Genomic DNA, 16,246 nt, shown 5'->3' on the forward strand with positions numbered 1-16,246 from the left:
TAAAGTGCCGTATTACCAAGACACAAACAACTACCTGCCGTCCGTACAATACCGTTGTTGATGACACACCTTACTAGTGTTGTCCCGATACCAATATTTTGGTACCAGTACCAAAATATTTTGGTACTTTTCGGTACTTTTCTAAATAAAGGGACCACAAAAAATTGCATTATTGGCTTTATTTTACCAAAAATCTTATGCAACATTAAACACATGTTTCTTATTGCAAGTTTGTCCTTAAATAAAATAGTGAACATACAAGACAACTTGTCTTTTATTAGTAAGTAAGCAAACAAAGGCTCCTAATTTAGCTGCTGACGTATGCAGTAACATATTGTGTCATTTCTCATTCTATTATTTTGTCAACATTATTAAGGACAAGTGGTAGAAAATTAATTATTAATCTATTTGGTAACACTTTAGTATGGGGAACATATTAACCATTAATTAGTTGCTTATTAACATGCACATTAGTAACATATTGGCTGTAAATTAGTCATTATTAAGTACTTATTGATGCCTTATTCTGCATGGCCCTAACCCCAACTCTAACCCTCTAACCCTCTAACCCAGGGGTGGGCAATTAATTTTTACCGGGGGTCGCATGAGCAACCCAAGCACTGCTGGAGGGCCACATCGACAATATTTCAATTAAATTTTGCTCAATATTATTTTTGATATATACCGTAAGATAAATAATAATAATTAATAATAATAGTAATACTTCAACATAGTGTGTGTAACAGCATTCCATGACTAATATAAATAAATTAACATTAAAAATAAATGACAGTAAAATAAGCACACATATGACTGAGGAGTCATAGTGTAACTTTGTGTGGTGTTTGAGTTATCCGGCCGTAAACGCACCAGTGGTTTAGTGCTATGCGTGTTGGTGACAGATGACAAGTTGGTTTTGGCCTGGTTTGTACGGCAGAAAATGACTAGTTTTTCGAGATAGAATTGTTTTACTCATGTTTTTGGTGTGGTTATGTCCGAATATAAACAGTTTTGCTCAATAAAGTGATCGATATAATTCCTGTCCTCGAAGCATCTCGATAGACGTTACAATAATTGAACGGTGTTCAATTGAACGGTGTTGACGAACACCGTTAGGGCCGCTTGTTGTCACTGTCACTCAAAGTTGCATTGCAAAATTACATAGAATAAATATGTTTATTTTGTTTAGAATTCAGATGGGATTTGATTTGGTGCGCAGCATATATTTGCTGCGCGCAGCAGACGCTTGAGCAGTGCGCAATTGCGCAGGCACGCACCTTAGAGGGAACGTTGCTTTGCAGTCCATGTCTTGTTGGAAACATGCCATTCGTCATCAACTTTTCTCTTTTTAGCGTCTCGGGTGTAAACCGTGCATAGCTTGTCGCTGCATGTGCACCTTCACTCGCAGGTTACACACGGACACACGCCCATAAATAATACTTTTCAAAATAAAAGCAGCACAGTTGTATTGCGCGCACGACATAGATGTTTTTTCAACTTTATTTTGTAATTCACTCACAATCACGCACACGCATACGTCCACCCGGAAGTAATACAAATAACAATTTTCAAAACAAAAGCAGCACCATTGTATTGCACACTCGACATAGATACTTTTTCAAATTTATTTTGTAATTTATAATTGGCCTCACGCGGGCCGGCCAGGGACGCACAAAGGGCCGGATGCGGCCCGTGGGCCGCAGAATGCCCAGGTCTGCTCTAACCCTAACCCTAACCAAATAACTCTTAATTAAGTCTTTGTTGCTTAGAATATGTTCCCCATACTAAAACGTTACAAGCTTACATGAACACATCGCGGTAAGTAACGTTAGTAGATATTATATCACCGTAGGCTGATGTTAGCTTCCCTGCTATGAATCACTGTCAAGTGTACATGGTGTGGGGACATTTATTAACACACTGCAGCCTCATAGAAAGACAGACAAAGACACACACACACACACACACACACACACACACACACACACACACATGCATAGAAACACCAATCAGAAGTGCACAGTGTGTTCCCAGATGCAGCCCACACCTATCAGTTTATGGTTTGCGTAAAGGCTAACTTGTTATTTTCCTCTGTAATCTCTGCTTACTGAGCCTATGGTGCTGTTAAGTTATTGTGGCTCAATTTGCCTTAATTTTTTTTATGTTAATGTATTATTATTTAATATATATTATTGTTTTAGTTGCTTAAGAGATATTCCTGGCTCTGAATTTGCTCATTGCTATTTTTATGTTTTTGTGCATTATTTGTTGCAGTCATCATTAAACGAACAGATTACTCATCAGTTACTCAGTACTTGAGTAGTTTTTTCACAACATACTTTTTACTTTTACTCAAGTAAATATTTGGGTAACTACTCCTTACTTTTACTTGGGACGGCGTGGCGAAGTTGGGAGAGTGGCCGTGGCAGCAATCTGAGGGTTACTGGTTCAATCTCCACCTTCTACCAAACTCGTCACGTCCGTTGTGTCCTTGAGCAAGACACTTCACCCTTGCTCCTGATGGGCCTGGTTAGCGCTGTGCATGGCAGCTTCCACCTTCAGTGTGTGAATGTGTGTGTGTGAATGGGGGAATGTGGAAATAGTGTCAAAGCGCTTTGAGTTCCTTAAAAAAGGTAGAAAAGCGTGATACAAGTACAACCCATTTACCATTTACCATCTGCTTACTTTCTGTTTCAACATGTTCTATCTACACTTCTGTTGAAATGTAATAATAATTTATTCTTCTGTTGTTTGATACTTTAAATTAGTTTAGGATGATACCACAAATTTGGGTATCAATCCGATACCAAGTCGTTACAGGATCATACATTGGTCATATTCAAAGTCCTCATGTGTCCAGGGACATATTTCCTGAGTTTATAAACATAATATATAAGAAACATATCGCTGTAATCATAGTAGTATCGACTAGATACGCTCCAGTACTTGGTATCCTCACAGTGGATGTTAGATGGGAGACCGGGCTTTCTGCTCCGCCGCTCCCAGTCTGTGGAACGCTCTCCCTGACCACCTGAGGGCACCGCAGAATGTGGATGCTTTTAAAAAAGGCTTAAAAACCCTTCTTTAAAAAAAAAGCCTTTTTTTTAGATATATGCATACTAGTTTTAGCTATTTGGCTGTTCTATTTTTATTTTTATTTTTTTATTATCTTTTTATTGTATTTTTTTTTAATACACTGTAGCACTTTGAGGTTGTTTACTCCATGCAAAGTGCTTTTTACAAATACAATCTATTATTTGTATTATTATTATTATTATTATTAGATGTAGATCCACCAATGGCGTTTGTTTATATCGTAGCGTCCCGGAAGAGTTGGTGCTGCAGGGAATTTTGGGAATTTGTTCTGTAGTGTTTATGTTGTGTTGCGATGCAAATAGTCTCCCAAAATGTGTCATTGTTGTTTAGTGTGGTTTCACTATATGGCACATATTTATGACAGTGTTGGCGTTGTTCATACGGCCACCCTTAGTGTGACATGTATGGCTGTTGATTAAGTATACACTTCATTCACACCTGATTGGTGTGTTACAAGTCAAGTTGGTTGCCCTATTGGTTAATGATTGGACATAATGAAATGTGGTCTTGACTTTGTCAACTATAGACAAGTTTTTACTCATCCATTATTATGGTTCTGATGTGCTATGATATGGGGCTGATACTTAAAATAATCGTGCTTGATTTATTTCCCATGGGGACAAGGATTGGTGATAGTGAAGTATTTGCAACAATGCTAACTGCGGACAGACATTAGCCGCTAGCTAGCTGGCCATGTCTTAAAGCACCTCTTCCTGAGGGCGTTCTGCATGACACGACGGGTTGGGGACCGGTACTTTTTAGAGGCGGTATTGTACCGAATATGACTAATTAGTATCGCGGTACTATACTAATAATGGTATACCGTACAACCCTATACCTTACCGTATCTTAGATTTGTCCGGCGTTTAACTGTCAAGGCAAAAAAGACTCCCATGAGAAGAAGCGATTACAGGAGGATTACAATAATCTATGGGAGGAAGCGTAACCTCCCTCAAGCCTTTGTGACTCAGCAAGTACAATTAAGCCATTTTGTTTCACTGCGTGACTGTTCTTTGGCATTATCTACACCGGCTCTCAGACCGGGCTCCCCCTCAGCCTTCTCATCAGTGCTGCGGTTCCCTAGGAAACCGCTCAGTCTCCCGGAGTCCGGGGTCAGAGGGGTCAATGCCTAATGATGTGATCAGACTACTAGAGTTACGAGGGCTGTGGATCTCAACCTAACTCTCATAGACGCATGTTGGTAGTATCAATGTCAGAGAGTGGCGTGTACGCATAGTTAATCAATCATGTTAAAACCAACCGGCCCCTAACCAGCGGGGTGTAGCACCTCCACGAAAAAAAGATCATAAGCTCTAATAAGGAGCATAGCCCGGAGCCGCTCATCCCTGCAGCGGTAGGACCCGCTCTCAAACAATTGTCCCACTCTGGGGCACTCCAGGTGGGCACATTAACCATTACAGAGACGTTTCTGCTGACCGTCTGGGGATGGAGTGGCTTGAAATGATCAGCGAGGGGAATTTTGACACAGCCGGGGGTAGACGGGATTTGTGGGGTGAACACCGCCCCCCTTCGTCAGGGTTTACGAGGATGAGACCGTATAGCAGCTTAGGCAAATCCCTGAGTTGTGATCCTGCTCAGAAGTGACATTGGAAAATATTCATAATGATACCAGTCCAATACAGTGGAAGCTCACACCAAATGTGCAACGGTTGAGTTTGGAGGTCAACCATCATCAGGCTTTTTGTTGTGGGACTTAAAGTTACACCATCATGTTTTTCACTTACCGTATTTTCCGGACCATAGACCAGGGGTCGGCAACCCGCGGCTCTAGAGCCGCATGCGGCTCTTTAGCGCCGCCCTAGTGGCTCTCTGGAGCTTTTTTAAAAATGTATGAAAAATGGAAAAAGATGAGGGAAAAAAAAAAGGTTTTGTTTTAATATGGTTTCCATAGGAGGACAAACATGACACAAACCTCCCTAATTGTTATAAATCACACTGTTTGTATTAAACATGCTTCACTGATTTGAGTGTTTGGCAAGCGCCGTTTTGTCCTGCTAATTTTGGCGGTCCTTGAACTCACCGTAGTTTGTTTACAAGTATAACTTTCTCCGACTTTCTAGGACGTGTTTTATGCCACTTCTTTTTCTGTCTCATTTTGTCCACCACACTTTTAACGTTGTGCATCAGTGCACAAAGGTGAGTTTTGTTGATGTTATTGACTTGTGTGGAGTGCTAATCAGACATATTTGGTCACTGCATGACTGCAAGCTAATCGATGCTAACATGCTATTTAGGCTAGCGATATGTACATATTGCATCATTATGCCTCATTTGTAGCTATATTTGAGCTCATTTAGTTTCCTTTAAGTCCTCTTAATTCAATTTATATCTCATGACACATGTAATATGGCTTTTAATTTTTTGCGGCTCCAGACAGATTTGTTTTTGTATTTTTGGTCCAATATGGCTCTTTCAACATTTTGGGTTGCCGACCCCTGCCATAGACCAATCACTGCCGATGAATGGTCTATTTTGTTGAATCTTTTTTCATATATAAGGCGCACCGGATTATAGGGCGTGTTACTGGAGTCATATTATTATCATTTTTTTCTGAATGTAAAACACTTCCTTGTGGTCTACATAACATGTAATGGTGGTTCTTTGGTCAAAATGTTGCATAGATGATGTTTTACAGATCATCTTCAAGCCGCTTTCTGACAGTCGCTTCCGGATGTCAAATCCCTGGAAAAGACGCCTTCTTGGTACCACAGGGTCACAGATCACTTTATCAAAAAGGAACGGAGGGTAGAATTTACGTATAAATAAACCAACACATTTTATGATGTAGGCCGAAATTGAGCTTGCCCTCCTTGAGAGACCAGCATCCGCCACGGGATGAAACGCCACAGGTTGAACCAAATGATGCCATAAATGAAAAGGGAAATGAGTGTATTGGGGCAGCACGATGCCACAGGGGTTAGTGCATGTGCCTCACAATACGAAGGTCCTGAGTAGTCCCGAGTTAAATCCCGGGCTCAGGATCTTTCTGTGTGGAGTTTGCATGTTCTCCCCGTGACTGCGTGGGTTCCCTCCGGGTACTCCGGCTTCCTCCCACCTCCAAAGACATGCACCTGGGGATAGGTTGATTGGCAACACTAAATTGGCCCTAGTGTGAGAATGTGAGTGTGAATGTTGTCTGTCTATCTGTGTTGGCCCTATGATGAGGTGGCGACTTGTCCAGGGTGTACCCCGCCTTCCGCCCGAATGCAGCTGAGATAGGTTCCAGCAGCTCCCGTGACCCCAAAAGGGACAAGCGGTAGAAAATGGATGGATGGATGGAAATGAGTGTATCCATGGTGACAGCTGGTATAGCCACAAAGGCGTTATTTAAATAGGGCGGTCTGCACCACTTTTGTATTTGTTATCAAAAAATCTTTTAACATTGTCCGGTGAGCAATGTTCCCTCTAGTTTTTCATGTGTGTGAGTAAACGCAAAAACTCCCTGAGCATTCAGTGGAGCCCATGTGAGCAACATCAGACGTACACTGTGGCTACACCAGCAGCACACCTGTCCCAAACCTGACTAAATAACAAGTTAAATCTCCATCCATCCATCCGTTTTCTACCGCTTGTCCCTTTCCGGGTCGCGGGGGGTGCTGGAGCCTATCTCAACTGTCCACCTCATCGCAGGGCCAACACAGATAGACAGACAACATTCTCTTATTATTATAATCAAATGACAGCAGTCATTTCCATGAGGTTATTTTCTAATTTAAGTGTTTAGGCCCACTTACAATGACAATTAAAAAAAAAAAAGTTTTTCATGAACTGTGTACTTGTATTGTTTGTCTGGGTGGAGGTCCTGCTTTGGAAATAATGTGTACCCCTTTCAGACATTGCATTTAGTTCCCATTAAAACATTCACATGTTGCACAATGAGATGTAAGCAGGGGATCAGGTGTACATTCCTGCAACTTCATGTTTGTAAAAAAAATATTTTTATTAGTATTTATTTAATATACTAACAGCAGTTCATGATTAATATTTATAAATTAAGATTCCTAATAAATGACACTAGAATAAGCACATATTTGATTGGTAAATCATAGTGTAACGACCTGGAATTACACTTTATGTGTGGTGTTGGAGTTGTCCGACTTTTTGTGTGGCTGTAAACGCATCACTGGCTAAGTGCCATATGTGCATGTGTTGGCGCAAGTGAGAAAGAGCGAGCGGCTGCTGTTGATATAACAAAGTTGGTTTTGGTCTGGTTTGTACTGCAGAAAATGACCAGTTTTGCTAGATATAATTGTTTTTACTGATGTTTTGGTGATGTGTTTATGGCCGACAACAAAGAGTTTTGCTCAGTAAAGTGATCGATGGAATTCATGTCCTCAAAGCGTCTCGACAGACGTTACAATATTTGAACAATGATGACGAAAACTGTTTTCTCTGTCATGTCCGTGTCGTCGAAAATTGTTATGCGCTTATTTTTTTATTTGATTTTGCGCGTGGCATAGATTTGCCGTGCGCAGAGGACGCTTGAGCAGTGCACAATTGCACAGGCGCGCACCTTAGAGGGAACATTGCTGGTGAGGTATCCTTATAGTGAGCATTTTCAGTTTATTTTAGTTTTATTATTCAGTGGTTAACGTCTTCTTCTTACACTTGTACGACAATTATTGTTGGGGAAACCACCTGTTACAATAACTAAATGTTTTATGATGGCAACAATTTGGGCCTTGGGCAAATGTAATTGTTTTTATGACCATAGTACACCTTTGCAATCAGTAAGAAGTAGGGCTGTCAAAAATGAATAAGTTAACTTGTGATTAATCATAAAAAAATATCGCATTATTCATGTATATATGCAGATTAACCACACCATTTATTTTGACTATACATTCTCCTTTACCTTAACCGTGTTAACCTGAAAGGCAAGTGCAGGTTTTTATACGGTCAGCGATCAGATCAGTGTAAAGATGAATGAGGAGACTACGACCGGTTTGGTCACTGGCAAATGTCATTCCAAAATACACCCTGATTGGACTTTATATAATACTGTTACCAAATTTTGAGGAGAAGAAATGTAGTGAATTTATGTAAAACATGACATTCTGTCAATAAAATTACAAAACCCAAAACCAGTGAAGTTGACACGTTGTGTAATTCATAAATAAAAACAGAATACAATGATTCACCAATCCTTTTCAACTTATATTCAATTGAATAGACTGCAAACACGTTTCCCCTTTGCATCAGTCCATCTAAGATGAACTCGTATCTGGGTGTTGTTGACAAATGACTTTCGCTTTGCACAGCAGAGTTTTAACTTGCACTTACAGATGTAGCGACCAACTGTAGTTACTGACAGTGGTTTACTTAAGTGTTCCTGAGCCCATGTGGTGATATCCTTTACACACTGATGCTTTTTGATGCAGTACCACCTGAGGGATCGAAGGTCCATAATATCATCGCTTACGTGCAGGGATTTCTCCATATTCTCTGAACCTTTTGATGATATTACGGACGGTAGATGGGGAAATCCCTAAATTCCTTGCAATAGCTGGTTGAGAAATGTTGTTCTTAAACAATTTGCTCATGCATTTGCTCACAAAGTGGTGAACCTCGCCCCATCCTTGTTTGTGAATGACTGAGCATTTCATGGAAGCTGCTTTTATACCCAATCATGGCACCCACCTGTTCCCAATTAGCCTGTTCACCTGTGGGATGTTCCAAACAAGTGTTTGATGAGCATTCCTCAACTTTCTCAGTCTTTTTTGCCACTTGTGCCAGCTTTCATGAAACATGCTGCAGGCATCAAATTCCAAATGAGCTAATATTTGCCAAAAATAACAGAGTTTTCCAGTTCGAACGTTAAGTATCTTGTCTTTGCAGTCTGTTCAATTGAATATAGGTTGAAAAGGATTTGCAAATCATTGTATTCTGTTTTTATTTACGATTTACACAACGTGCCAACTTCACTGGTTTTGTACATTTATGTCCAAATATTGCTTTGTTTTTTTAAATTAATGTAAGTTATGCAAGCCAGTACAGCTTGTAATTAATCATAACTAATTCAAATCTAAAAGTGTGATTAGTCTAATTTAAAAAAGTAATCATTAGACACCACTACTAAGAATACACAACTCAATGTAAAATTACTTTATTTTTTACATGTACAGCAAAATGTGTTACTTGGCAGTGTCGTAGAAGTGCACTGCATTGGATTGTGCATATGTGTATCAACTAACTAGCCCAGATTTTTTATAACCGAGCCTTTTCCTTTTTGGCTGTTTGTCTGAGGCTCGTGATGAAAGCTTGCATATGCCACCCACTGTTAGATTTAATCATGAGCTGCTCATACCACAGGCATCAGTCCCGAAAAAAAACCCTGTTTGTTTACGCTTATTAAGATAATGATGAGATGTGATGCAAGTGTAAGCCACTGGGACACTATTGTTAATTTTTTTAATGTTTTTATCTTATTTTTTATAAATGGCTGTAATGATAATGTCAGTGAGGGATTTCTAATCACTGTTCTGTTAGAATTGTTATTAATATTGATCCTCTTGTTGATATTATTCATTTTTGTTTGACTACTTTTGGATTGTTTTGTGTCACGTTTGTGTGTCCTCTCAATTGCTCTGTTGATTGCTATTCTGAATGTTGCTTGTTGTTTGGTTGTGGAATTGGAATTGTTTTATTATGGTATTATTGTGTATTATTTTGTTGGATTTATTAACAATGAAAAAAAAAAATACAATAATTAGAGATGTTCGATAATGGCTTTTTTGCCGATATCCGATATTCCGACATTGTCCAACTCTTAATTACCGATTCCGATATCAACCGATACCGATATATACAGTCATGGAATTAACACATTATTATGCCTAATTTTATTGTGATGGCCCACTGGATGCATTAAACAATGTAACAAGGTTTTCCAAAATAAATCAACTCAAGTTATGGAAAAAATATGCCAACATGGCACTGCCATATTTATTATTGAAGTCACAAAGTGCATTATTTTTTTTGAACATGCCTCAAAACAGCGGCTTGGAATTTGGTACATGCTCTCCCTGAGAGAGCATGAGGAGGTTGAGGTGAGGGGGAGGTAGGGGGTAGCAGGGGGTGTATATTGTAGCGTCCCGGAAGAGTTAGTGCTGCAAGGGGTTCTGTGTATTTGTTCTGTTGTGTTTATGTTGTGTTCCGGTGCGGATGTTCTCCCGAAATGTGTTTGTCATTCTTGTTTGGTGTGGGTTCACAGTCTGGCGCATATTTGTAACTGTCATGATCCGTGGGCCGGATCATGTTTTTGTGTTTTCTGTTAGTTTTGGACTCCTTTTGTTATTGCTTGTGCACCTGTGAGTTTGTTTCGTCACCATGGTTACTTATTATTTTCACCTGCCACTTGTGTTCCCGACGCGCACCTGTTTGCCATCACTGACACTTTTTAAACCTGCCTTTTTGTTCACTCGTGCTGTTCTCCTTGTTTGCGGTAAGCATCAGTCACATTTTTTGTATTTCATGTTCCCGACTCTTGTGCTAAGTGTTAGCCTTAGCTTCCCGTGCGTTCGGCACGCTTTTCTTTTGCTTGTTTTTCTGTTTGGCTATGATTTATGTTAATTAAACCATCTCTTACCTTCACGTTTTTGTCCGGAGTGTTCGTGTTGCACTGGAGGAACGATCCCGCACAAATATGCGACCCTCTCGGGACAGAAGGAGAACAGCATACAGTTCCTCCGCCACGAACTTCGAGAAGCTGGACTTAGGTATGTGGTTAGATTTGGAGGCAATGGAGGCGGAGACTCTCCGCTATTCCCCCTTGGAGCGCCAGGACCTGATGTGGGGTCCTAATGGAAAGTTGATCCCACTCAACTCCGTATGGCCCGAGGACATTGTCGCGCCACCGCAGTACCGGACGCGTCAGCAAAAACGGAAGCCAGCCAAAGAGGCTTCGTTTCGCCGTTATGACGCGTCGCTCCCGCAAGCTCCTCCCCCGGACCGAAGCAAGTTGCAGCCAGACCAGTATTCCTCGCCGCCAAAATTAGGTAATCCCATCACACATTTTGCTAAGCAATTCACCGATTGGGCTGTCAATCAGCTGGAGACCCGCACGGATGACGTCATCCCGCCCACTGTGGATGACGTCAGAGACGAAGATGTTTTTTTAAATTCTTCTGACTCTTTCTGTCAGCAACCTCCTAAAGACTTTAATTATAAAATTAAACATTATCAGGACATTATTTTGAAATTTAGATGTCAGCCACAGTCTCCTTCTGAGTGCCAAGCTCCGCCCCCTAGGACTCTAGCCCCGCCCACGTCAGTGACTTTTTCCTCTCATCCTCCCAAAAGACCTCAGGTGGGGGATGGGAAAAGACATTTTGGACAATTTAGAGGGGAGGATTTTGCCCCCCTCCTGACCTCCCGCCACCCACCCTTAAAGACTGTTCCAGTCCGCAAGGAGCGCGTCTGGTATCCGCCCCTTGAGGGGGGTGGGGGGGGTGGGGCCGGGAGCTGTGCTGGTGGGGCTGCTCGGCTGCGCCCAGCCAGGCAGCAACCTCCATCCCGGCCGCCACCACCAGTCTTTCGGCATGCTAAGCCGCTACCCCCAGCTAGACCACCTCCGCCATGCTCATGGCTAACCTCTGCCCGGGTGGGCCTGCAGACGCCACCATCTTGTTCGGTGGGCCTGCAGACGCCACCATCTTGTCCGGTGGGCCTGCAGACGCCACCATCATCTCCGGTGGGCCTGCAGACGCCACCATCATCTCCGGTGGGCCTGCAGATGCCACCATCATCAGTTCCTGTACCTGCTCCTCGGCTGGCACCTGTGCCTGCTCCTCGGCTGGCACCTGTGCCTGCTCCTCGGCTGGCACCTGCGCCTGCTCCTCGGCTGGCACCTGCGCCTGCTCCTCGGCTGGCACCTGCGCCTGCTCCTCGGCTGGCACTTGCTCCTGCACCTCGCCAGGCACCGGTACCTGCTGCTCGCTAGGCACCGGTACCTGCTCCTCGCCAGGCACCGGTACCTGCTCCTCACCAGACACCGGTACCTGCTCCTCGCCAGACACCGGTACCTGCTCCTCGCCAGACACCGGTACCTGCTCCTCGCCAGACAGCGGTACCTGCTCCACGCCAGTCAGCGGTACCTGCTCCTGCAACCACGCCTGACTCGCCGCCTGTACCTGCTACCACGCCTGACTCGCCGCCTGAACATGCTACCACGCCTGACTCGCCGCCTGAACCTGCTACCACGCCTGACTCGCCGCCTGAACCTGCTACCACGCCTGACTCGCCGCCTGAACCTGCTTCCACGCCTGTCTCGCCGCCTGTACCTGCTACCACGCCTGCCTTGTCCACTGCGTCCAAGCCTGCCATGACGGCGCCGACGCGCCCGCCTGTACCTGCTACCACGCCTGCCTTGTCCACTGCGTCCAAGCCTGCCATGACGGCGCCGACGCGCCCGCCTGTACCTGCTACCACGCCTGCCTTGTCCACTGCGTCCAAGCCTGCCATGACGGCGCCGACGCGCCCACCTCCCCGTCGACCACGGATGTGGCCGCTCCGTGGTCGTCCGCCTCGCCAAGTGCGCCCACCTCCCCGTCGGCCACGAATGTGGCCATTCCCTGGTCGCCCTCCTCGCCGGCTGCAGCGGCGTTCCACTCGCCGCCGCCACTTGACTTTGCCTCGGTGGATTCGGGGACACTTGGCTTGGCGACCCACCTCCAAGTCCTCCCTCCGCCCGCCCGTGACTTTTGACCCTGCTTGTTTTTTTTGGGGTTTTTTTTGGACATCTTGTATCTGTCCTTGAGGAGGGGGTACTGTCATGATCCGTGGGCCGGATCATGTTTTTGTGTTTTCTGTTAGTTATAGACTCCTTTTGTTATTGCTTGTGCACCTGTGAGTTTGTTTCGTCACCATGGTTACTTATTATTTTCACCTGCCACTTGTGTTCCCGACGCGCACCTGTTTGCCATCACTGACACTATTTAAACCTGCCTTTTTGTTCACTCGTGCTGTTCTCCTTGTTTGCGGTAAGCATCAGTCACGTTTTTTGTATTTCATGTTCCCGACTCTTGTGCTAAGTGTTAGCCTTAGCTTCCCGTGCGTTCGGCACGCTTTTCTTTTGCTTGTTTTTCTGTTTGGCTATGATTTATGTTAATTAAACCATCTCTTACCTTCACGTTTTTGTCCGGAGTGTTCGTGTTGCACTAGAGGAACGATCCCGCACAAATATGCGACCCCCACGTGACAGTAACAGTGTTAAAGTTGTTTATATGCCACCCTCAGTGTGACCTGTATGGCTGTTGACCAAATATGCCTTGCATTCACTTGTGTGTGTGAAAAGCCGTAGACATTGTGTGACTGGGCAGGCACGCAAAGGCAGCGCCTTTAAGGTTTATTGGCGCTCTGTACTTCTCCCTACGTCCGTGTACACAGCGGCGTTTTAAAAAGTCATACATTTTACTTTTTGAAACCGATACCGATAATTTCCGATATTACATTTTAAAGCATTTATCGGCCGATATTATTGGACATCTCTAAATAAAATAAAAGATAAAGAGTTTTTATGGTTTTAATGACACTTCCATACAATACACAGGAATGTAGCAAACACAAAAAAAAAAAACACTGCAGACGACCACACAGAAATATGAAATCCAAGTATTTAGCACGCAGCTGTGGATGATACTATCCTGACAAGCGGTCGTATTGAAAAAATCATTCGGGTAAAGTGACATTGATGAAATGGGTGCATCTAATTTGGCAGATTCCAACAGGAGAGACAGGATCTGGCTGGTTTGGCAGCCTGCTGTGGTTTTGTCTCCCATCCCACATTATAAGACAGCTATCCCCATAGGCCACATTTCCAGTCATAAGACCCAAAAAGAAAGGCATCAGTCACAGTTTAATGGATCCTGGCTTATGGTGTCCGAGGCTGGGTGCTTGACTCCGGGTTGTTGTCTAGAGCTGCATACGTCTTCTTCCCTTGTGACCCCCTTACTTATTTGTGCCTGCGGGCAACGCCCAGCATGGGGGCCACACACCAGAGAGCCGGCCCTTGCTGTGTCGTGCTACTTATTGGCATCAATTTTGTCAAATTAGCAACCAATCTGAACTCTTGTTCTTTGAAAGGGTCTCTAATCACACTGGGAGCATGACGGATCATGCTGGAGTTTTCAGCGACTTAGAAGATGAAACATTCATGCCGTTTAAGGTTGAGGGAAGGTCAGCACCTTGTAAAATATCGACACATATGTAGATCACCAAATATATAATACAGTACTTAATTATCTAGTTACTATCTCCATAATTTCTAAGTGAATAGAAAATGAAAATATAATAATTAAGGCTGTCAAACGATCAAAATATTTAATCAATCAATCAATCAATCAATGTTTATTTATATAGCCCTAAATCACCAGTGTCTCAAACTCATAACTAATCGTGATTAATCGCAGAAATATATACTTTTTTGTCATTAATAAGTGTACTCTAGACAGATATTTTTAAAGTTTTTTAAATTATGGACTTGCTTCAGTAGCACAATATTTGTCCTGTATATGTAAAAGATGTCTCAAAACCTCATCAGGAGTCCCGACAAAACCCGAAAATTGCAGAAAATGCATATTTTTTAAAAACTTTTTTTCGCTAAAATGTCGTAAGGGGAGACCCTCACACAAAAAATGTTAAAACGGTCATGCTTCAGCAGCACAATACTGGTCCTCTAGTTGTAGGAGATGTCTCAAAACGTCATAGTCCCGACAAAACCCGAAAATGGCAGAAAATTAATATTTAAAAAAAAAAATGTTTCGCTAAAATGTCGTAAGGCACAAAAATAAAAATAAAAACGGACTTGCTTCAGCAGCACAATACTGGTGCTGTTGTTGCAGTAGATGTCTCAAAACGTCATCAGGAGTCCCGATAAAACCCGAAAATGGCAGAAAATGCTTTTTTTTTTTTAAACTTTTTTTTGCTAAAATGTCGTAAGGGGTCCTTACACAACAATTTTAAAAACTGACTTCCTTCAGCAGCACAATACTGGTCCTGTAGTTGTAGGAGATGTGTCAAAACCTCATCAGGAGTCCCGACAAAACCCGAAAATGGCAGAAAATGAACATTAAAAAAAAAAAAGAATTCGCTAAAATGTCGTAAGAGGTGACCCTTACACAAAAATTTAAAAAACGGACTTACTTCAGCAGCACAAGTCCTGTAGTTGTAGGAGATATCTCAAAACGTCATCAGGAGTCCAGATAAAACCCGAAATTGGCAGAAAATGCATATTTTTTGATTTTTTTTCCCGCTATGTCGTAAGGGGGGGGGGGATTTAAACGGTCATGCTTCAGCAGCACAATACTGGTCCTCTAGTGGTAGGAGATGTCTCAAAACCTAATAAGGAGTCCCGACAAAACCCGAAAATGGCATAAAATGCATAGTTTTTGAAAACTTTGTTTTGCAAAAATTCCGTAAATGAAAGAAAATTCATATTTTTTTAAAACTTTTTTTCGCTAAAATGTCGTAAGGGGAGAGGGACCCTTACACCAATTTTTTTAAAACGGACTTGCTTCAGCAGCACAACACTGGTCCTGTAGTTGTAGGAGATGTCTCAAAACCTCATCAGGATTCCCTACAAAACCCGTAAATGACAGAAAATTTATATTTTTTAAAAACTTATTTCCGCTTAAATGTTGTAATGGGGGACCCTTACACAAAAAATTTAAAAAATGTACTTGCTTCAGCAGTACAATACTGGTCCTGTAGTTGTAGGAGAAGTCTCAAAACCTCATCAGGAGTCCCTACAAAAGTTGTAAATGACAGAAAATGTATATTTTTGGAAAACTTATTTTTGCTAAAATGTCGTAAGAGGGGACCCTTACAAAAATTTTCAAAAACTGACTTGCTTCAGCAGCACAATACTGGTCCTGTAGTTGTATGAATTTCTCAAAACCTCATCAGGAGTGCCTACAAAACCCGTAATTGACAGACAATTAATATTTTTGGAAAAAAAATGTTCGCTAAATTCTTAAAAACGTTCATCCTTCAGCAGCACAATACTCGTCCTCTAGTTGTAGGAGATGTCTCAAAACCTCATCAGGAGTCCTGACAAAACCCAAAATGAAAGAAAATGCTAATTTTTGGAAAACTTTTTTTCGCTAAAATGTCGTAAGGGGGGACCCTTACA

The sequence above is a fragment of the Entelurus aequoreus genome, linkage group LG25, assembly GCF_033978785.1.
Source record: "Entelurus aequoreus isolate RoL-2023_Sb linkage group LG25, RoL_Eaeq_v1.1, whole genome shotgun sequence".
NCBI classification, from domain to species: Eukaryota; Metazoa; Chordata; class Actinopteri; order Syngnathiformes; family Syngnathidae; genus Entelurus; species Entelurus aequoreus.